We start from the raw sequence: 17,247 nt of genomic DNA, 5'->3' as shown, positions 1-17,247 counted from the left end.
GGACATAAAAAAACTAAGGTATTAAATTGTTACTTTATAATTTAAAAGTCATTAATTTTTATATCTGTCAACCTAATACAATAGTTATAATAAACATAGTCTATGGGACCAGTCTGAATGTCTTCTCCTTGATTTCAATCATTAGATTGAAATCACTTATCCCTTTTATTCCATATTTTACTGATGTTCTGGGCTGGGCAAGGAAAAGAAACATGATTGGAAAGGAAGACAGAAAACATCATTACTCATAAGGGTTGTGATTACCTTTGTATATAAGCCTAAGCCTGATATATATGAACGAAAAATAACAGGAGTGTTTAGTATCGTGTGTTTGCTTCTGTGTGGATGTGTGTGTGTGTGTGTGTGTTTAATATACCTAATCAAGCAGCCATTAAACTTTCTGCCTCTCTCCTCAACTGGTAATCGTTAAAAAGAAATATATGCTTCTATATGCGTTACATATTGCTATGAATATATGTCAAATGTACTACATTGCTTTGTATCAATTAACAAAAAGGTAAGGAACAGAATTCCTGTTTATAACAGCATCAGGAATATGCAATATCATACTCGACCTAATAAACAATGTGGAGTACATTATAAAATTTTAATGAGAAGACTGAAATGGTAGAGAGGATTTGACAGATTTGTAGACTGAACAACTCAGTAGCTTTTGAAATTCATAGTTTAATTTGTAGCAATGAAATCACGACAACTTTGGAAATTGACAAGCTGATTGAAAATTTTCTGTGGAAGAGTTTAAAAGTCTGGTAAGAAGAAAGAAAATTTTACAAAAACAGATTTGGATGAAGAGCTGAATTTTCCCAGATAGGGTGAGGTTATTTTAAGACTACAGTGATTAAAGCAAACACAGCGTGGGCTCAGAGATTAACACATAAAGAGTGGAACCACACAGAATTTGGAAATACACTTACATGTGGATTCTTGGCACAAAACTAGAATCCCTACAAATCACTGGGTAGGGCATAGACTTTTTTATTTTTTATTTTAGTGGTTATCAAAAAACATCTACCTTTTTAATAAAATTTTAACTCCATTTACTCTAGCTAGAAATAACCCAAAATTTGGATTAACTCTTCTTATCCAAATTATGCAAAAATACTTCAGTGTCTAATAACAACATTTTTGATATTTTATTCCTTAATATGGATGGTTTTTTGACTTAATTACTATCTAAAACGTCATATAAAATTAATTAAATGATATTTGTGTTTAACCAATTTAAAAATGGACAAAACTACAGTGATTCCTTCCAGAGCCTAATTTCAATCTCTAACCACTTAAGCATAAGTGAGTTCACAGAGCACAAATAACCATGAATACCAGGAAACATATAGTCAATCTCATTTTAAAAATACGTACATCTTGTAGCAGTTGTGCAGAGAGGTTACCATGTGGGTTTCCTAATAGTGGGAGTGGGGGCTGTCTCTAACACTGTTGCCTGCTTCTGGATCCCTTTCTACTAGCTGGGCTGCCTTGTCAGGCCCCAGTAGGAGAAGATATCCTTAGTCCTGCTCTGACACCCTGCACCCTCCACCCTGGGTGCCAGGGTGGTCTGGATACCCCTTCGGGGGCTCCCTTGCTCTGAGAAGAAGGAGAAGGAAGAGAAAGAGGGGACGATAAGGGAGGGGGAATGAGAGTGGAACATGGAGGGAGGGAGGGTGTTTGGATCAGGCTGTAAATAAATTAACTCTGAGTTTATGTCAGAGACAGCCCTTGTTCTCCTTACTAGGGTACCCACTTGGACACTGAGCTTCCATGAGCTACATCTGTGTAGGGGTTCTAGGTTATATCCACACATGGTCCTTGGTTGGAGAAACAGTCTTATAAAATACCCCTGGGCCCAGATTTTTTGGTTCTGTTGATCTCCTTGTGGAGCTCCTGTCCCCTCCAGGTCTTTCTATCTCCCCCTTCTTTCATAAGATTCCCTGCACTCTGTCCAAAGTTTGGTTATGAGTCTCAGCATCTGCTTTAATACCTGCTGGGTAGAGTCTTTCAGAAGCCCTCTGTAGTAGGCTGTCTTGTTCCTTGTTTTCACCCTCTTCTGATGTCTATCCTGTTTGCCTTCTGAATGAGGATTGAGCATCCTTAACAGGCCACAGAGGAAGACAATGCAGCCAGTCCTGATGGGACCTGATAGTCTAGGGTCAGATGGAAGGGGAGGAGAAACTTCCCTGTCAGTGGACTGGGGAAGGGGCATGGGAGGAGAGGGGATTGGGAGGGGACTAAGGAGGGGCTATAGCTGGATACAAAGTGATAAATTGTAATAAATAAAACAATTTAAAAAGTAAAAAAGAAATTAACTCTATCATGGACTCGATTACCTGCTCTTTGATCACTTGTCCTTGGCAATGCAGTCTTGCCAGGCCACAGAGGAAAAGGATTCAGGCAGTCCTGATGACACTTGATAAGCTATGGGCAGATGGCAGAAGAGAAATTCCCCTTACAGTGGACTAGGGAAAGGGGATGGGGGAAGGAGGGATGGTGGGACTTGGAGGAGTTGAGCAAGGGAGCTTCAATCAGGATATATGATCAATAAATTGTAAAAATCAAATAAGAAATAAAATAAAATTGATATCATCTAAAAAAGAATTCAACTAAATAAATAAACTAAAAAATCAAAACAAAAATACATGTTTCCTTTATCTGTTACCTTCCCTCCAATAGGACAAACTATCTTCTTAGTGATTTGACTTGACTTAGGTATATCCATCTTACATATGTCATGTGTAAACTTTGCTTCAGTCACAAAAGCTATAAGGAAAAACCAGTTGGCTCTGGGTCATGATGGGGAATAGTTTTGCTATGATCCAGGTGTTTCTTAATAGCCTTTTACCAGCTGTTCTTCTCTCCTTAAGACTGCCTTCTTGTCACTACTCAGCTTCGTCTACACCAGATGCTAGAAAGGAGCAGGCTGAGGTACACAGGATCTTGTAATATTTAATGAGCCTCTTTATCACATGCACAAAATATGATGCTTGTTCAGTGAGGAGAGGATCTGTGAACAGGAACTATTGGCAAAAATTTAGACTTTGCTTAGAGTTTGCCATCTGTGCAACATTGTCTTTTAATGGAGGAATTCCAGTTCCTCTAGAGCAGTGCAAAGAAAGGCATCCAATGGTGAGTTGAGCATCTCACCTTAAGCAAACTTTCCTTTTCCTCAGAATTCCCTAACGCAGTGTGTACATGCTATTTTTAGTGTCCCATGTTCATCTGCACAGAGACAGAGCAGGAGAGTCTTTCTGATCCCTCTCCAAGTGGGAGTTCTCTCTCGTTTGCTACATCCCTAAGGGATATTAGGAGAAGTTCTCTGATGCCTTTGTAATTTCTTCATCTAAGACCAATAACCTGAGGGTCTGGTCCCTGTTCTTCAGTCCCTTGTAGCTCCTGTTGCAAGATTAACTTAAAGTTTGTTCCCAGGCCTGGGGATATGGCTTAGTGGTAGAATGCTTGTCCAACATACAAGAAACGCTGGGTTCAGGACCCCAGTATGGGTACAGAAATAAAAATAAATAAATAAACATAATAAAAGAAAATCCTTTCCCAATGAGGTTAGTAGTTTTTCATTTTGCCCACTTTCCTTGTCCCAGAGACTGAGCTGCTGTGCTATGGAATCACTTCTGTTCCTGTATCTTCCTGGTATGGTCGTCAGGTTTTACAAAGAAGATCACCATTTTTCTTATGTGCTATGTGATAGGTATTCATGGACTCCCCAAAATGGTATTGATTGAGACTGGGTATCCTGTATCCCAATGTTCCTAAGCCTAGTATGAATCGTTTCAGAGAGCAAATACTTCTGGAAACAAAAGAGTCAGTGAGCACAAGTTCTCGTTTGTGACTTAATTTCTTACATGTTCTCAAATAAGCTAAGCAAATCCAGGCACATAGGTTTTAATTTTACCAAGAATTGGTAACTTTACTAAGAAGTGAATAGGAATAAGAAAACTCAGGAAGCCAGGCATGGTGGTGCATGCCTTTAGTCCCAATACCCAGGGAGGCAGAGGCAGGTGGATCGCTGTGAGTTCGAGGCTAGTCTGATCTTCAAAACGAGCCCAAGACAGCCAAGGCCACACAGGGAAACCTTGTCTCAAAAAAAAAAAAAAAAAAAAAAAAAAAAAAAAAAAAAAAAAAAAAAAAGGAAAGAAAACCCAGGAACTGGCATTCTTCTTCTTCTTCGTCTTCTTCTTCTTCTTCTTCTTCTTCTTCTTCTTCTTCTTTCTTTTTTTCTTCTTCTTCTATTTTCTTTCACATTACATGATCCCAACTATTTCACAACGAAGATCTTTCACATTTTAAAAGTAAAGTTATAGTCCAAGTATGTGTTTTTTGGTTTTTTTTTTGTTTTGTTTTTTGTTTTTTGTTTTTTTCCTTGCACTGGACAACAATAAAAGAGGCAAGAACTTTGAATTTTTTAGCAGAAGAGTAAATGTGGTAAATGAAAATAACTCATCTATGTCATTCACAAATTTTTATTCTGAATGTAAATAAACTCTTTTTGAAAGGAACACAATGGCAAACAGAAAAAGAAGATAAACCCACAGGTTACTTATGGATGAGAAGAACACAGAAAAGGCATACATTGTGGTTTCTTGTACCCCACAAATCTCCCCATTATGGAGAAAGCTGCTGGCCTTTAAAAAATTCTCAAAGTGAATACCACATCCCTATAATCCCTAAATCTAGGACAAAGTGTCAAATACCTGACATATGGCAGTGCCATTCCTGGTTGCAACATTAGCTCAAGCTCACCTTTCTGCTTCTCATAGAACCTCCTCATACTGGCATGGGAAGGCAATGGGAACAGTACCATGGGTCTTGGCCACTTACTCAAGGATTTTCAGCTTGCTTGTTTTCAAATGGGTCTTTGGGCCCAACAGTGATTCCCAACCTGTGGGAACCTAACCTCTGTAGTTCTATGGATTGTACCTTGGTTATTATTTACTTAATGGCTAATATCCACTTATAAGCAAATATATAGCATACTTATCTTTATGGGTCTGGGTTACCTCACTCGGTATGATTTTTTTCTAGTTCCATCCATTTGTCTGAAAATTTCATGATGTCACTTTTTTTTTCTTAAATAACGGAGTAATATTCCATTGTGTAAATGTACCATATTTTCTTTATCCATTCTTCTGTTGAGAAACATCTAATTTTTTTCCAGTTTCTGGCCATTATGAATAAAGCAACTATGAACATAGTTGAGCAAGTGTCCTTGTGGTAGGATTGAGCATCCTTTGGGTAGAAGCCCAAGAGTGGTGTAGCTACATCTTGAGGTAGATTGATTTCCTTCTTTCTGAGAAGCCACCATACAGATTTCCATAGTGGCTGTACATGTGTGCACTTTGTCTAGCAATGGAGGAATGTTCCTCATGCTCCAAATCCTGGCCAGCATAAGCTGCCATTTCTGTTATTGATCTTAACCATTCTGACAGGTCTAAGATAAAATCTCAAAGTAGTTTTGATTTGTATTTCCTTGATGGCTAAAAATGTGAACATTAAAAAAATGTTTTCCAGCCATTTTATTTACCTCTATTGGAATTCTCTGTTAAGATCTGTATCCCATTTTAATTGGCTTATTTGTTTTCTTGATGTCTAGGTTTTTTTTTTTTTTTGAGTTCTGTACATATTGCATATTGGCTGTATAGTTGGTGAAAATCTTTTCCCATTCTGTAGACTGCCACTTTGTCCTAATGACAGTGTCCTTTGACCTGCAGAAGATTTTCAGTTTTGTGAGATCCCATTTATTAATTATTAATCTTAGTGCCTGCACTATCAGTCTTCTGTTCAGAATTTTTTTTCCTATGCTGTTGAGTTCAAGGCCATTCCCCACTTTCTTTTCTATCAGGCTCAGTGTATTGAATTTTACGTTGAGGTCTCTCATCTATATGGAGTTGTGTTTTGTGCAAGGTGAGCAGTAGGAAACTATTTGCAATTTTCTATATGCAGGGCCCTAGCTAATATAGTGTGGATGAGCCTTACATTGTTCAAGGTCTTCATATCAACTCTTGGTCCAACACATTAAGCATCTCTACTTTTTAGTAGCAAGGTCTGGACCACCTGAACCTCTGATGTCCTGAGGTTGGTGTTTCTCTTAATCTTCACCTAAGAATGATGACTCACTCCTCAGCTCACCAAGTCTTCCAGCATTAAAACTTGGAGTTATCAGGACAAGAGTAAAGATAGCATATTTTACAGTGTCTTCTAGGCATTCTCAAGTCTGGCAGGGAAACAAGATTGGTGAGGTGTCATGCTCTGAGTAGACGCCCTCCTAAATTCCCACTCAGTTTCCTCCCATCACAACCTAGAAAGCAGCCCTGATTTCATCTGAGGCCTAGTCCTTCATTCTAGCCCCTCAAAATTTCATTGCTTTTAGAAAGAACTGATGTTCATATCCACTGGCTCAAACTCTGCCTGATATCCCAAGGCTGTGAGTGGTAGAGATATTTTTTGTTGTTCCTAGTTCTGAGGGTCTTTCCTCTGGCTCCTTGGCAGAAACTTAGAAGCCCCTAGCAACTGGCCTGAGGCAGTTCCCTTTAACATTGAATTCTTTACCTCCCTCAAATGCTATGAAACTGAGTATGAAGTGTGCCTTTATGTAGCCAGTTCTTGCAGGGAAGAGTTTCCTTATTTTAAACAGTGTTCTCATCTTGCCCATTATGGACTAAATCTTACTCTGAAGAATAGGTCATTATCTATTGGTATGTACACTAGCACACTTTCAATGAGCTCAGTTGATTCTAACTACTTTTCCTATGGCTTCCCTGGGCCTATAGCAGAGTTGAGGCTTTAGGTGACCTCCTCTGGAGTGCTTGGCTTATGCCTTCCCCATATAGAACTTTTACCTTCAGATACACCTGAGCCTGGAACTCCTCTCCTTGTAGAACTGGGTCATGAAGTTCTTAATCTAAGGTCCTTACTATTAAATCTCTGCAAATAGAAGTCAAGGGGAAACCTGAGTCTATCTGCTCTGCCCTCTCTGTGGTCGAATCTTAGTACAATGATCTCCATTGGGGGATGCATGGTTCCCATTTCCTAACCCAGGATGCATACTTTTATATCTGACCAGTCTTGGAACTCTGCCTCTGGCTGACCTGAGACTGTCATTTATACCAAGGCCCTTGCTTAAATACCTCAATAGTTGGCCATTCACGGTACAGCACAACCTGCCAATGCTGATTAGGGCCTATAATTCTAGACAGTTGTAATGACACTCCTTTATTTATTGCCCCCCCCCCCCACATACGACACTGTGCAGGTAAAGGTCAGAGGACAACTTGTAGGAGTCCACTTGGGTCCCATGGATAGAACACAGGTTATTAGGCTTGGTGGCAAACTCCTTTACCTGCCGATCCCATATACCTTATTCTATATCAGGGGATCTGACCTTGCTTCACAGTAGGACTTGCAACTCCTGGCTCCCTGGACCAGAGCCAATCATATTCATAAAAAGTCCTCTACTTCTTAGTTGCTAGAGGAAAAGTCTAGGCATAGGCACAACATATCTGTCTACACCTGCAAGGGGTCTAACAGCAAGAACTACTACTTTCTACTACTTTACTTATTTTCTTTTTCTTTTTTCTTGTCTTTCTTTCTTTCCTTTTTTTTTGTTTTGTTTTGTTTTGTTTTGTTTTGCCAGGCTTCCTCATTACAATTACTGTCAAGGCTCAAGTCTACTTCCCTGTCTGGAACCTGGATTCACCTTACATCAAACCTTGGATTCCTGTACTCTTCCAGGTAGAAATCAGTATCACAGTTCTGTTAGTGATTGTGATAGAGGGGCACAGGTGTTAGATGGTGAAAGGGCAAAGGACAGGTCTTTGAGGACAAGCACTGATAGGGTTATACTGTGGATGATCTGTTCACAATCACCATCCTTAGTTGACTAGTCTGGAAGTTTTCCCGAAGGTTGGATCAATCAGGCTGTCTCTGATTATGGTGTGAATGGTGAGTTCACAAATAAGGTCCTCAATGAACAAGTCCTGAAGTGTTACTGTCTACTGACTGGCTTCCAGCTAGACCAATCAGATCAAGGTCCTCACCTCTAGAAACACAAACCTTTATAGCCTGCAGAGCAATTCACATCCTGGTCAGCCAGTGTCAGGTTCTCCCAAGGGTCTCAGAAAAAGAGAGGAGCCTGTGATACTACTCAAATGTCAGTCTTCACACCAAGATGTTTTTCTTTGCTAAAATGATAGCACCAGTGTCCCTTAGACTTCCACGAATCTCTAGAGGGTATGTTTGGAAAAGTAACATCTGGTGATATCCCTGACTGTCATTCTTAGGATGACAAGAGGGGAAGAATTTTGACCTGATGATATTTTGGAGAAGAGGTCCCTTTTCTGGCCCTAAGATGCTACCCAGAATTTCACATAGGATATAAATCTTCAGGAGAATCAGGGTGGCTCCATGTAGTTCAAGGTGTTCCTTTGGGCTGGAGAGATGGCTCAGTGGTTAAAAGCACTTGCTGTTTTTTTCCAAAGGACTCAGGTTCAGTTTTCAGAATCTACATGGTGGTTCACAACTGCTTGTAACCCCAGCTACAAGGGATCCAATGCCCTCTTCTGGCCTCCATTTGCATCACTCGTGTGTGGCACATTAAAAAATGCAGGCAAAATACCTATACACACAAAATAAAATTAAAAATCAATAATAAGGTGCTGCCCTGTCTGGTGGTCTCCAGACACAAGGAGGTTCAATAACTGTGCTGTGTATTACCTGGAGCTAACATCAAGCCAAGAGTTTGGGAGATCCATTTGTTTTGCAAAAAATCTGTCAGTCTACTAGTTCTTGTTTGCAAGGACAGGTTCTTGAATTCTACTGATTGAACGTCATGTCTCTCAGATAAAAAAACTTATAACTTCTAAGGTAGAACTTGACGTGAATCATTCTGCCAAAACTGTTGGGGGGGGGGGAGAGGGCTACATGCTGCCAGCAAAAGTAGGATCCTGTGACCCTCCAATAGCAATTTAAGTCCAAATTGTCTCTCTTCTGAAATGAGATCACCAATATCACCTGTTTCTGCCTCTGTAGAAAGGTAATTCAGGGTACACTATACCTGGCTACTGTTATCTGGGATTTTTTTCTCCCTTCTTTCAGAATGTCATTTATATTGGAAAGCTTTAGCATTTTTAGAAACTCAGTTTTGGAGAATCCAAGATGGTGGCAACAATCACACACTGTGTCTCATCAGCAGGACAGCAGTGTATAAACAGTGACGGACAGACCAAACTGTGGGTCCCCAAACATCAGCATCTATGTTTGCCTGGTGAGAGGAAACCCCAAGGTGAGGGAAACAAGCAGGTTCAACCTTAGGACACCCAGCTAATCTCCAGGATCCTTCCAGTGCTCAGTTGCAGTGTATAGCCACTTCTCTGCATGCTGTTCTCACTGGACCATGAATATCATCTGGGTACCGGGAAATGTATCTCCAACCTTGGGTCTCCTGACACTCAGAAGCCATGGAAAATGTCCCAGATGCCAGTCCAAAGCTCAACTCATCTCCCTAGGTAGACCAACCAGATATCTGGGCTTACAGGTTCTCCAATGAGTACAGTGTCTGGGCAGCTGAATCTCATTCATCTCAGAGCAAGAAAGTCAGTGGTGGGTTGGCTGCCTCCAGGACTTTCCCTGGTTAGAGGAAAGGTGTTGGACTCTTGAGGAGTCCACAGGATCATGCATCTGAGGAGAGCTGCGGTAAATCCCTGAGAATCACCCAACAGTCAGAGAGCATACCTATCAATCTGAGGAGGGCTCTTGCAGGAACATCCAGCTTTTTACCCAGAGTTCTTCTGCACCCCACCAGAACTACAGACAGCACCAGAAACTACCAGCCAACTCCAGAGACAACCAGATGGCTAAAGGCCAGCATAAATACCACACACACACACACACACACACACACACACACACAGAGAGAGAGAGAGAGAGAGAGAGAGAGAGAGAGAGAGAGAGAGAACAAGATGGCATCTCCAGAAACCAGTTATCCCAAGGCAATCAGCCCTGGATACCCTAACACAGCAGATATACAAGGACATGACTTTAAATTTATGCTTATGAAAATGATAATGGAAGTAACACATAAAATCCATAAAGAAATACAGGGAGGGACAGTCAAACAGACTGGTGCTCTTAGAGAGCTCTATAGGGAGGAAATGAATAAATCATGTAAAGAAATACAGGAAAACACAAACAAACAGGTGAAGGAAATATATAAAATGGTTCAGGGTCTAAAGATGAAAATGAAAACAATAAAGAAAACACAAAATGAGGAAATCCTGGAGATAGAGAACTTAGAAAAGAGAACAGGAACTACAGAGGTAAGCATTTCCAACAGAATACAAGAGATGGAGGAAAGAATCTCAGGTGTAGAAGACACAATGCAAGAAATCAATACATTTGTCAAAGAAAATGTTAACCTAAAAGATTCCTGACACAAAACTTCCAAGAAATCAAAGACATCATGAAAAGACAAAACCTAAGGATAATAGGAATAGAGGAAAGAGAAGATTCCTGGATCCAAGGCCCAGAAAAATATTGTCACCAAAATCATAAAAGAAAATTTTCCCAATCCAAAGAAAAGGATGCCTATAAGCACAGAAGAGGTCTACAGAACACCAAAACAGCTTAAGCAAGAAAAGAAAATCCTCCCACCACATAATAATAAAAACACTAAATGTACAGGATAGAGAAAAACATTAAAAACTTCAAGGGAAAAAGGTCAAGTAACATATGGCAAACCTATGTTGATGGGATCGGGGATACAAGGCACATACCTAAATATGGTAAAGGCAATATACAGCAAGCCTATAGCCAACATCAAACTAAATGGAGAGAAACTTAAAGCAATCCCACTGAAATCAGGGACAAGACAAGGCACTCTCTCTGTATCTCTTCAACATAGTACATGGTACATAGTACATAGTCCCAGCTAGAGCAATAAGATAACTAGAGGAGATCAGGGGGATACAAATTGGCAAGGAAAAAGTCAATGTATCACTACTTGCAGATGGTATGATAGTATACATAAGTGAGGCCAAAAATTCCATCAGAGAACTCCTACAGCTGATAAACACCTTCAGCAAACTTGCTGGATACAAAATTAACTTAAAAAAATCAGCAGCCCTTTTGTATACAAAAGACAAATGTGCTGTGGAAGAAATTATGGAAACAATACCCTTCACTATAGCCACAAATAATATAAAGTATCTTGGTGTCATTCTAACCAAACAAGTGAAAGGCTTGTATGAAGAAAACAAAAAACAACAAATGTTCTCCCCCCCACACAAAAAAACTTCAAGTTCCTGAAGAAAGAAATTGAAGAGGATATCAAAAGATGTAACAATCTCCCATGCTCATGGCTTGGTAGGATTAACATAGTAAAAATGGCCATCTTACCAAAAGCAATCTACAGATTCAATGCAATCCCCATCAAATTACCAACAGTCATAGACCTTGAAAGAACATTCTTAACTTCCCATGGGGGGGGGAACAGAATAGCTAAAAATAATCCTTACAATAAAAGATATTCTGGAGGTATCTCCAGCCCTGATCTTTGAGCTGGAGAGATGGCTCAGAAGTTAAGAGCACTGGCTGCTCTTCTCAGGGTCTTGAGTTCAGTTCCCCAGACAACCGCATGGTGGCTCACAACCATCTATAATGAGGAGATCTGGTGCCCTCTTCTGGTGAGCAGGCATGCATACATGCAGGCAAAACACTGTAAACATAATAAATAAATAAATAAATCTTAAAAAAAATTCTCAAACTGTACTACAGAGCAATAGTAATAAAAACTGTATGGTATTGGCATAGAAACAGACTTGTCTATCTTTGGAATCAAGTCAAAGACCCAGAAATAAACCCACACAACTACAGACACTTGATTTTTGACAAAGGAGCCAACACCATACAGTGGAAAAAAGATAGCATCTTCAACAAATGGTGCTGGTCTAAATGGATATCTACATGTAGAAAAATACAAATGGAGCCATATATATCAATCTGCACACAATTAAAGTCAAAGTGTGTCAAAGACCTCAACATAAAACCAGACACACTAAATTTGTTAGAAGAAAAAGTGGGGAAGAGACTTGCTCTCATTGGCACAGGAGACAACTTCTTGAACAGAACACCAAGCTCAGGCACTAAGATCAACAGTTAACAAATGGTACCCCATGAAAGTAAAAAGCTTATGTAAAGCAAAGGACAGTGTCAACAGAAAACAAAACAAAACAAAACAAAACAACAACAACAAAAACAGCCAAAAAATCTTCTGCAACTGTACATCTGACAGAGGGCTAACATCCAGAATATATAAATAACTCAAGAAATTAAACACCAACAAACCAAATAATCCAATTTAAAAAATGGGGTACAGAGCTAAACAGAAAAATCTCAACAGAGGAATATTGAATCACCAAGAAGTGCTGAAAGAAGTGCTCAATGTTTTTTGTCACCAGAGATATGAAAATCAAAATGACTCTGAAATTCCATCTTATACCTATCAGAATGGTTAAGATCAAAACCGGTATTTTGATGGGAATTATATTGAAGTTGTATATTGCTTTTGATAGCATAGCCATTTTCATTATGTTAATCTTACCGATCCATGAGCACGGGAGATCTTTCCATCTTCTGATACCTTCTTCAGTTTCTTTCTTCAGAGACGTAAAGTTTTTTTCATACAGGTCTTTCACTTGCTTGGTTAGAGTTATACCAAGGTACTTTATGTAATTTGTGGCTATTGTGAAGGGTGTTGGTTCCCTAATTTCTTTTTCAGCCAGTTTGTCTTTTGTATACATGAGAGCTTCAGTTTTTTTTTTTTTTTTTTTTTTTTTTTTTTTTGAGTTAATTTTGTATCCAGCTGCTTTGCTGAAGGTGTTTATCAGCTGAAGCAGTTCTCTGGTTGAATTTTTGGGGTCGCTCATGTATACGATCATATCATCTGCAAATAGTGGGAAGCCTTGCTTTGTCCCTGATTTCAGTGGGATTGATTTAAGTTTCTCTTGATTTAGTTTTGATGCTGGCTACAGGCTTGTTATATATTGCTTTTGCTATGTTTAGGTATGTACCTTGTATCCCTGATCTCTCCAAGACTTTAAACATGAACGGGTGTTGGATTTTGTCAAATGCTTTTTCAGTATCTAAGGAGATGATCATGTGGTTTTTCTCCTTCAGTTTGTTTATATGGTGGATTATGTTGATGGGTTTTCATATGTTGAACCACTCCTGTATGCCTGGGATGAAGCATACTTGGTTGTGGTAGATGATACCTTTGATGTATTCTTTGATAGGCTGGGGTCAGTTGGTAAAGGAGGAGGTCTTCCCCCTTTCTGAGAACTAGGGGATGGGGATATGGGGTAAGAGGGAGCATGAATGGGACTGGGAGGAGAGAATGGAGGGGAATATGATTGGGATGTAAAATGAATAAATTAAAAAATCCTCAGTTATATTATTATAAACATGTTTTTATTTTAATCTCTAGTGTCGGATATGGGGCTGATTCAGATTGTCTACCACAGCAAACTATTTGCCTTGTGTGGGCTCTGAGGGGGGCTCTTTGCCAGCTGCAGATAGTTGAATTCTGAAGACTATGGAGAAGTAATAATGCCAGAGCCCCAAGAGAGAGGAGGGCTCTGAGAAAGAAAGATTATGATGCTCCCCACTGCTGCTCCTGGTTGCTGTTGATGCAATTTGACAAGAAGAAGTTGGAGATATCCCGAATTGAAGATTGAACTTGGCCCAACAAACTCAACAATTCTTACCAGCAGGAAGTAGCCAAAGAGAACTATGCCCTTTCTCCCCACTAACCCTTTTTTTTATCCTACGTAGTGCTAAGGTGTTGGAAGGGATTGGGGTGGAGATGGGAGAAAGAAGTATAAGAACCCAAACAAAATAGTTTTAAAAAGTATACCCACAGTCATTTATCCTACGACTTCATTTAGGACTCATGTTTCTTCTTTCAGTGAAACCAGGGCCACTTTCTTTGATAGAGTCATTCCTTTTCTTTGAACAGGCAGAAATGAGGGGATTCTGAACTGTGCTGTCAAGCAGGACTAAGAAAAATCCACTGGAAATATATGGCCCTCTCTACTTGTATGGTGGTTCCTTCATAGTGCTGACCTTGACCTTGACTGTAACTCCTGGGTCTCTATTCAGTTATAGAACCAGCACTGCTAGGTAAATGTCTTCCACTTCTTGACAACTTTCTAGAAAAAAATATGACTCTTCTTAACCTGATGATTCTGGCCTCCCTTCTAGGTTACAGAAGGGACAAGGATAATTAGGAGTGGGTTTTGGGGGAATACCTTAGAAATTTGTGGTACCTTCTTTGTTTTTCTCTATGTTAGTATTTTTCTTCTTCTTCCCTAACATTTCTCAACCCAACACTCACTACTATGCTTTCAGTAGATCCAAGACTCTTCTAGATCCAGCCCCTTTCCTTGGAACACTGAGTTGGACTGAGGATGCACCAAATCCAGTCATATCCATTTTAGATCTCCAAGGGCTGAGAAACAGGGCAAAACTCTGTTCTGGCACAATCCTTCTCTCATTCCTCATATCCTTGAGAGCCTACAGTCTATCCTTTGCTGACTTGAATTGACCCTTCTTAGAGTAAGATTCCCATGATCTCTAGGACCCCAAAGGATAATTGTGGGGCTGCTCAATCTCACAGATTTTCCCATGGATGTCAAGGTCTGAGGGTAGCCACCACAGTATCTGTGGAATCCCTTATGTTCTCAGATGGGACAATTCACTCTCTCTATAGAGGGGTTCTATGTTTTGACTATCATTTTCTTGACTAAAGTCTTCCTGGGAAACACCACCTAAGGAGTTTTCCCTACTATAGATCTTGCAGAGAATTGTTCCTTGCCAAGAAGTGATGTGAGATGAGGGAGCTGTAGGGTACTTGGTAAAGGACTTGGTAGGAGACTTGGGGCTGGTAATGTACTGTTAATGATAAAGCCAGCTCATCTATTCGCTCTCTCTTTTAAGTAAGAAATCGTCTTGGATGTGATTTCTATTCTAATAACTTGACTTCCTACATGAGAGTGACCGAGCCCCATGACTTGTATGTAAACTATGTTTGTGTTTGTTTATATATGTGTGTACATATTCATGTGTGTACATATATGCATGCACATGTGCGTGAGCATATGTGTAGACTAGGTAGACGTTGACACTGGGCATTTTGTTGCATTTATTGATGCGTGTGTGTGTGTGTGTGTGTGTGTGTTTGTGTGTGTGTCTGTGAGTGTATCTCACAATACAACTTTTGGGAGTAGGTTCTTTCCTTTTACCATTTAGGTCCTGAACTTAGGCTGTCAGGGTCGGCAACAAACACCTTTGCCCAAGGAGCCATCTCACTGTCCCTACAATTTAGTTTTTGAGACAGACTCTTTTTCTGGACCAAGTCAGTTAGACTGGCTATGCGGTGGGTGCGCAGGATCTGCTCGATTTCATCATTTTACCATGTTAAGTACATGCACCGCAGCACCTGGCTTTTTGTGTAGATGCAGGGGATTCTAACTCAGCTCCTCATACTTGCATACCAAGCACTTTACTAACTGAATCATCTCTCTAGCCCAAGATCCACATTATTTTGTGAATCCTTGGTTCTTTTCAGGTGATATCACACATGTCAATGGTATTCTGGTCACCAAACACCACTCTTTCTAGTCATTACTTATGCCTTCTGTTTGTTTTCTTATTCTTATTGCTCTTGCTACAGATTCCACAGCAGTAGTTTGTATATAGGGTCTTCTTTTTTATCACTTGACATACATATAGCAGAGCAGGTAAAAGAAATGTAAATGAACACACACAATGTGTGTATTGAGTTGAGTGGAGTGGGACAACGTGGAAGTACTTTTATTACAAAGAAGCAATACTTGAGAACTATCATCAAGGAAGTTTATTTTGTTTTTCCATGCTACTTTTTCAGAGTATGTGTGCATAACTAAGCTTAATCTCTTGGACAGGTTGGGTCACTCGTGATGATGTATATTAAAAAGCTCTCAGAACAGTGACCTGCCTGTGGTTATGGACAAGAGAGAACACTGTTTTCTTTCCCTCTAGTCTTGAGTAGGTTCCCCCCCCCCCCTGTGTGTGTGTGTGTGTGTGTGTGTGTTTATAATGATGATTTATTTAAGCTTTATTAGGTATTGCCAGTCAGTATGCTTAGAATCTGTTTTGCAAATTGGACAGCTGCCTCTTACACACACTAGCTTTTATCTACTCATTTGTGTCTCATTAACCTTCGTAAGACACTCAGTAGCCAATAGCATGGCAGATGAGAATCCATGTATAGCTGGAAATTTTACTCTGGCATGGAAAGAGGTTAACTGGTGAGGAGTAGTTGCTTGTCATGTCTATTGTAAATTATTAGGTAAATACTAGTATAGGCTTAAAATGCAGAACTAATGAACTTTGGCTCTTTCTGCTTCACTTTGGTTACTTGTGCTCTAGGCTAACGTTGTGAGAAACTGAGTGGACAGAGTTCTAGAAAGGAAATTTTGTGATACTCACTAATTAGTTCAGGCAGTGTAATAGACACAGGGATAGGGTAGGGAAAGTAAAAAGGAAGAGAAAGTTTATTACCACAAATAGCTGTATTAGCCTCATGCAAGGATCAGCAAACTAGGGGTTTCAGGTAACATTTTGATTTTGCAAATACTGGTTTATGAGGCACAACTACATTCACTTACTTTTTATTTTTATCTAAGGCTGCTTTCATTCTGCAGTGGTATACTTGAACAATCACAACAAAGTCTGTATGTTCTATATTGCCTAACTTATTGATTATCTGGCTCTTTATAAAAAAAATGTCTTTCAATCCTTGATCTAGTGGAAATAGAAACATTCATACAAGTAAACATAATTCAAAGCAAGGTATGAAATGCTGGAGCTAACAGACATCATATATAAACCAAATGGACCTAACAGATATTTACAGAAAATTTCACCCAAACATAACAAATACCTTCTTCTCTCCACCTTAAGGACGTTCTCCAAAAAAAAAAAAAAAGAAAAAGAAGAAAAAAAAAAACCCACATACTTGGACACAAAGCAAGTCTCAACAGACACAAGAAAAAAAATTTTTTTTGATGATTTTGTTGTTTTCTTTTTCTTGATTTTATTATTATTTTTTTATCAGTTACATTTTATTAACTCTGTATCCTAGCCGTGTCCCGATCCCTCATTCCCTCCCAGTCCCTCCCTCCCTCC

Source organism: Meriones unguiculatus, chromosome X (genome assembly GCF_030254825.1).
Source record: "Meriones unguiculatus strain TT.TT164.6M chromosome X, Bangor_MerUng_6.1, whole genome shotgun sequence".
Classification (NCBI taxonomy): domain Eukaryota; kingdom Metazoa; phylum Chordata; class Mammalia; order Rodentia; family Muridae; genus Meriones; species Meriones unguiculatus.
This window is presented reverse-complemented; position numbering follows the sequence as displayed.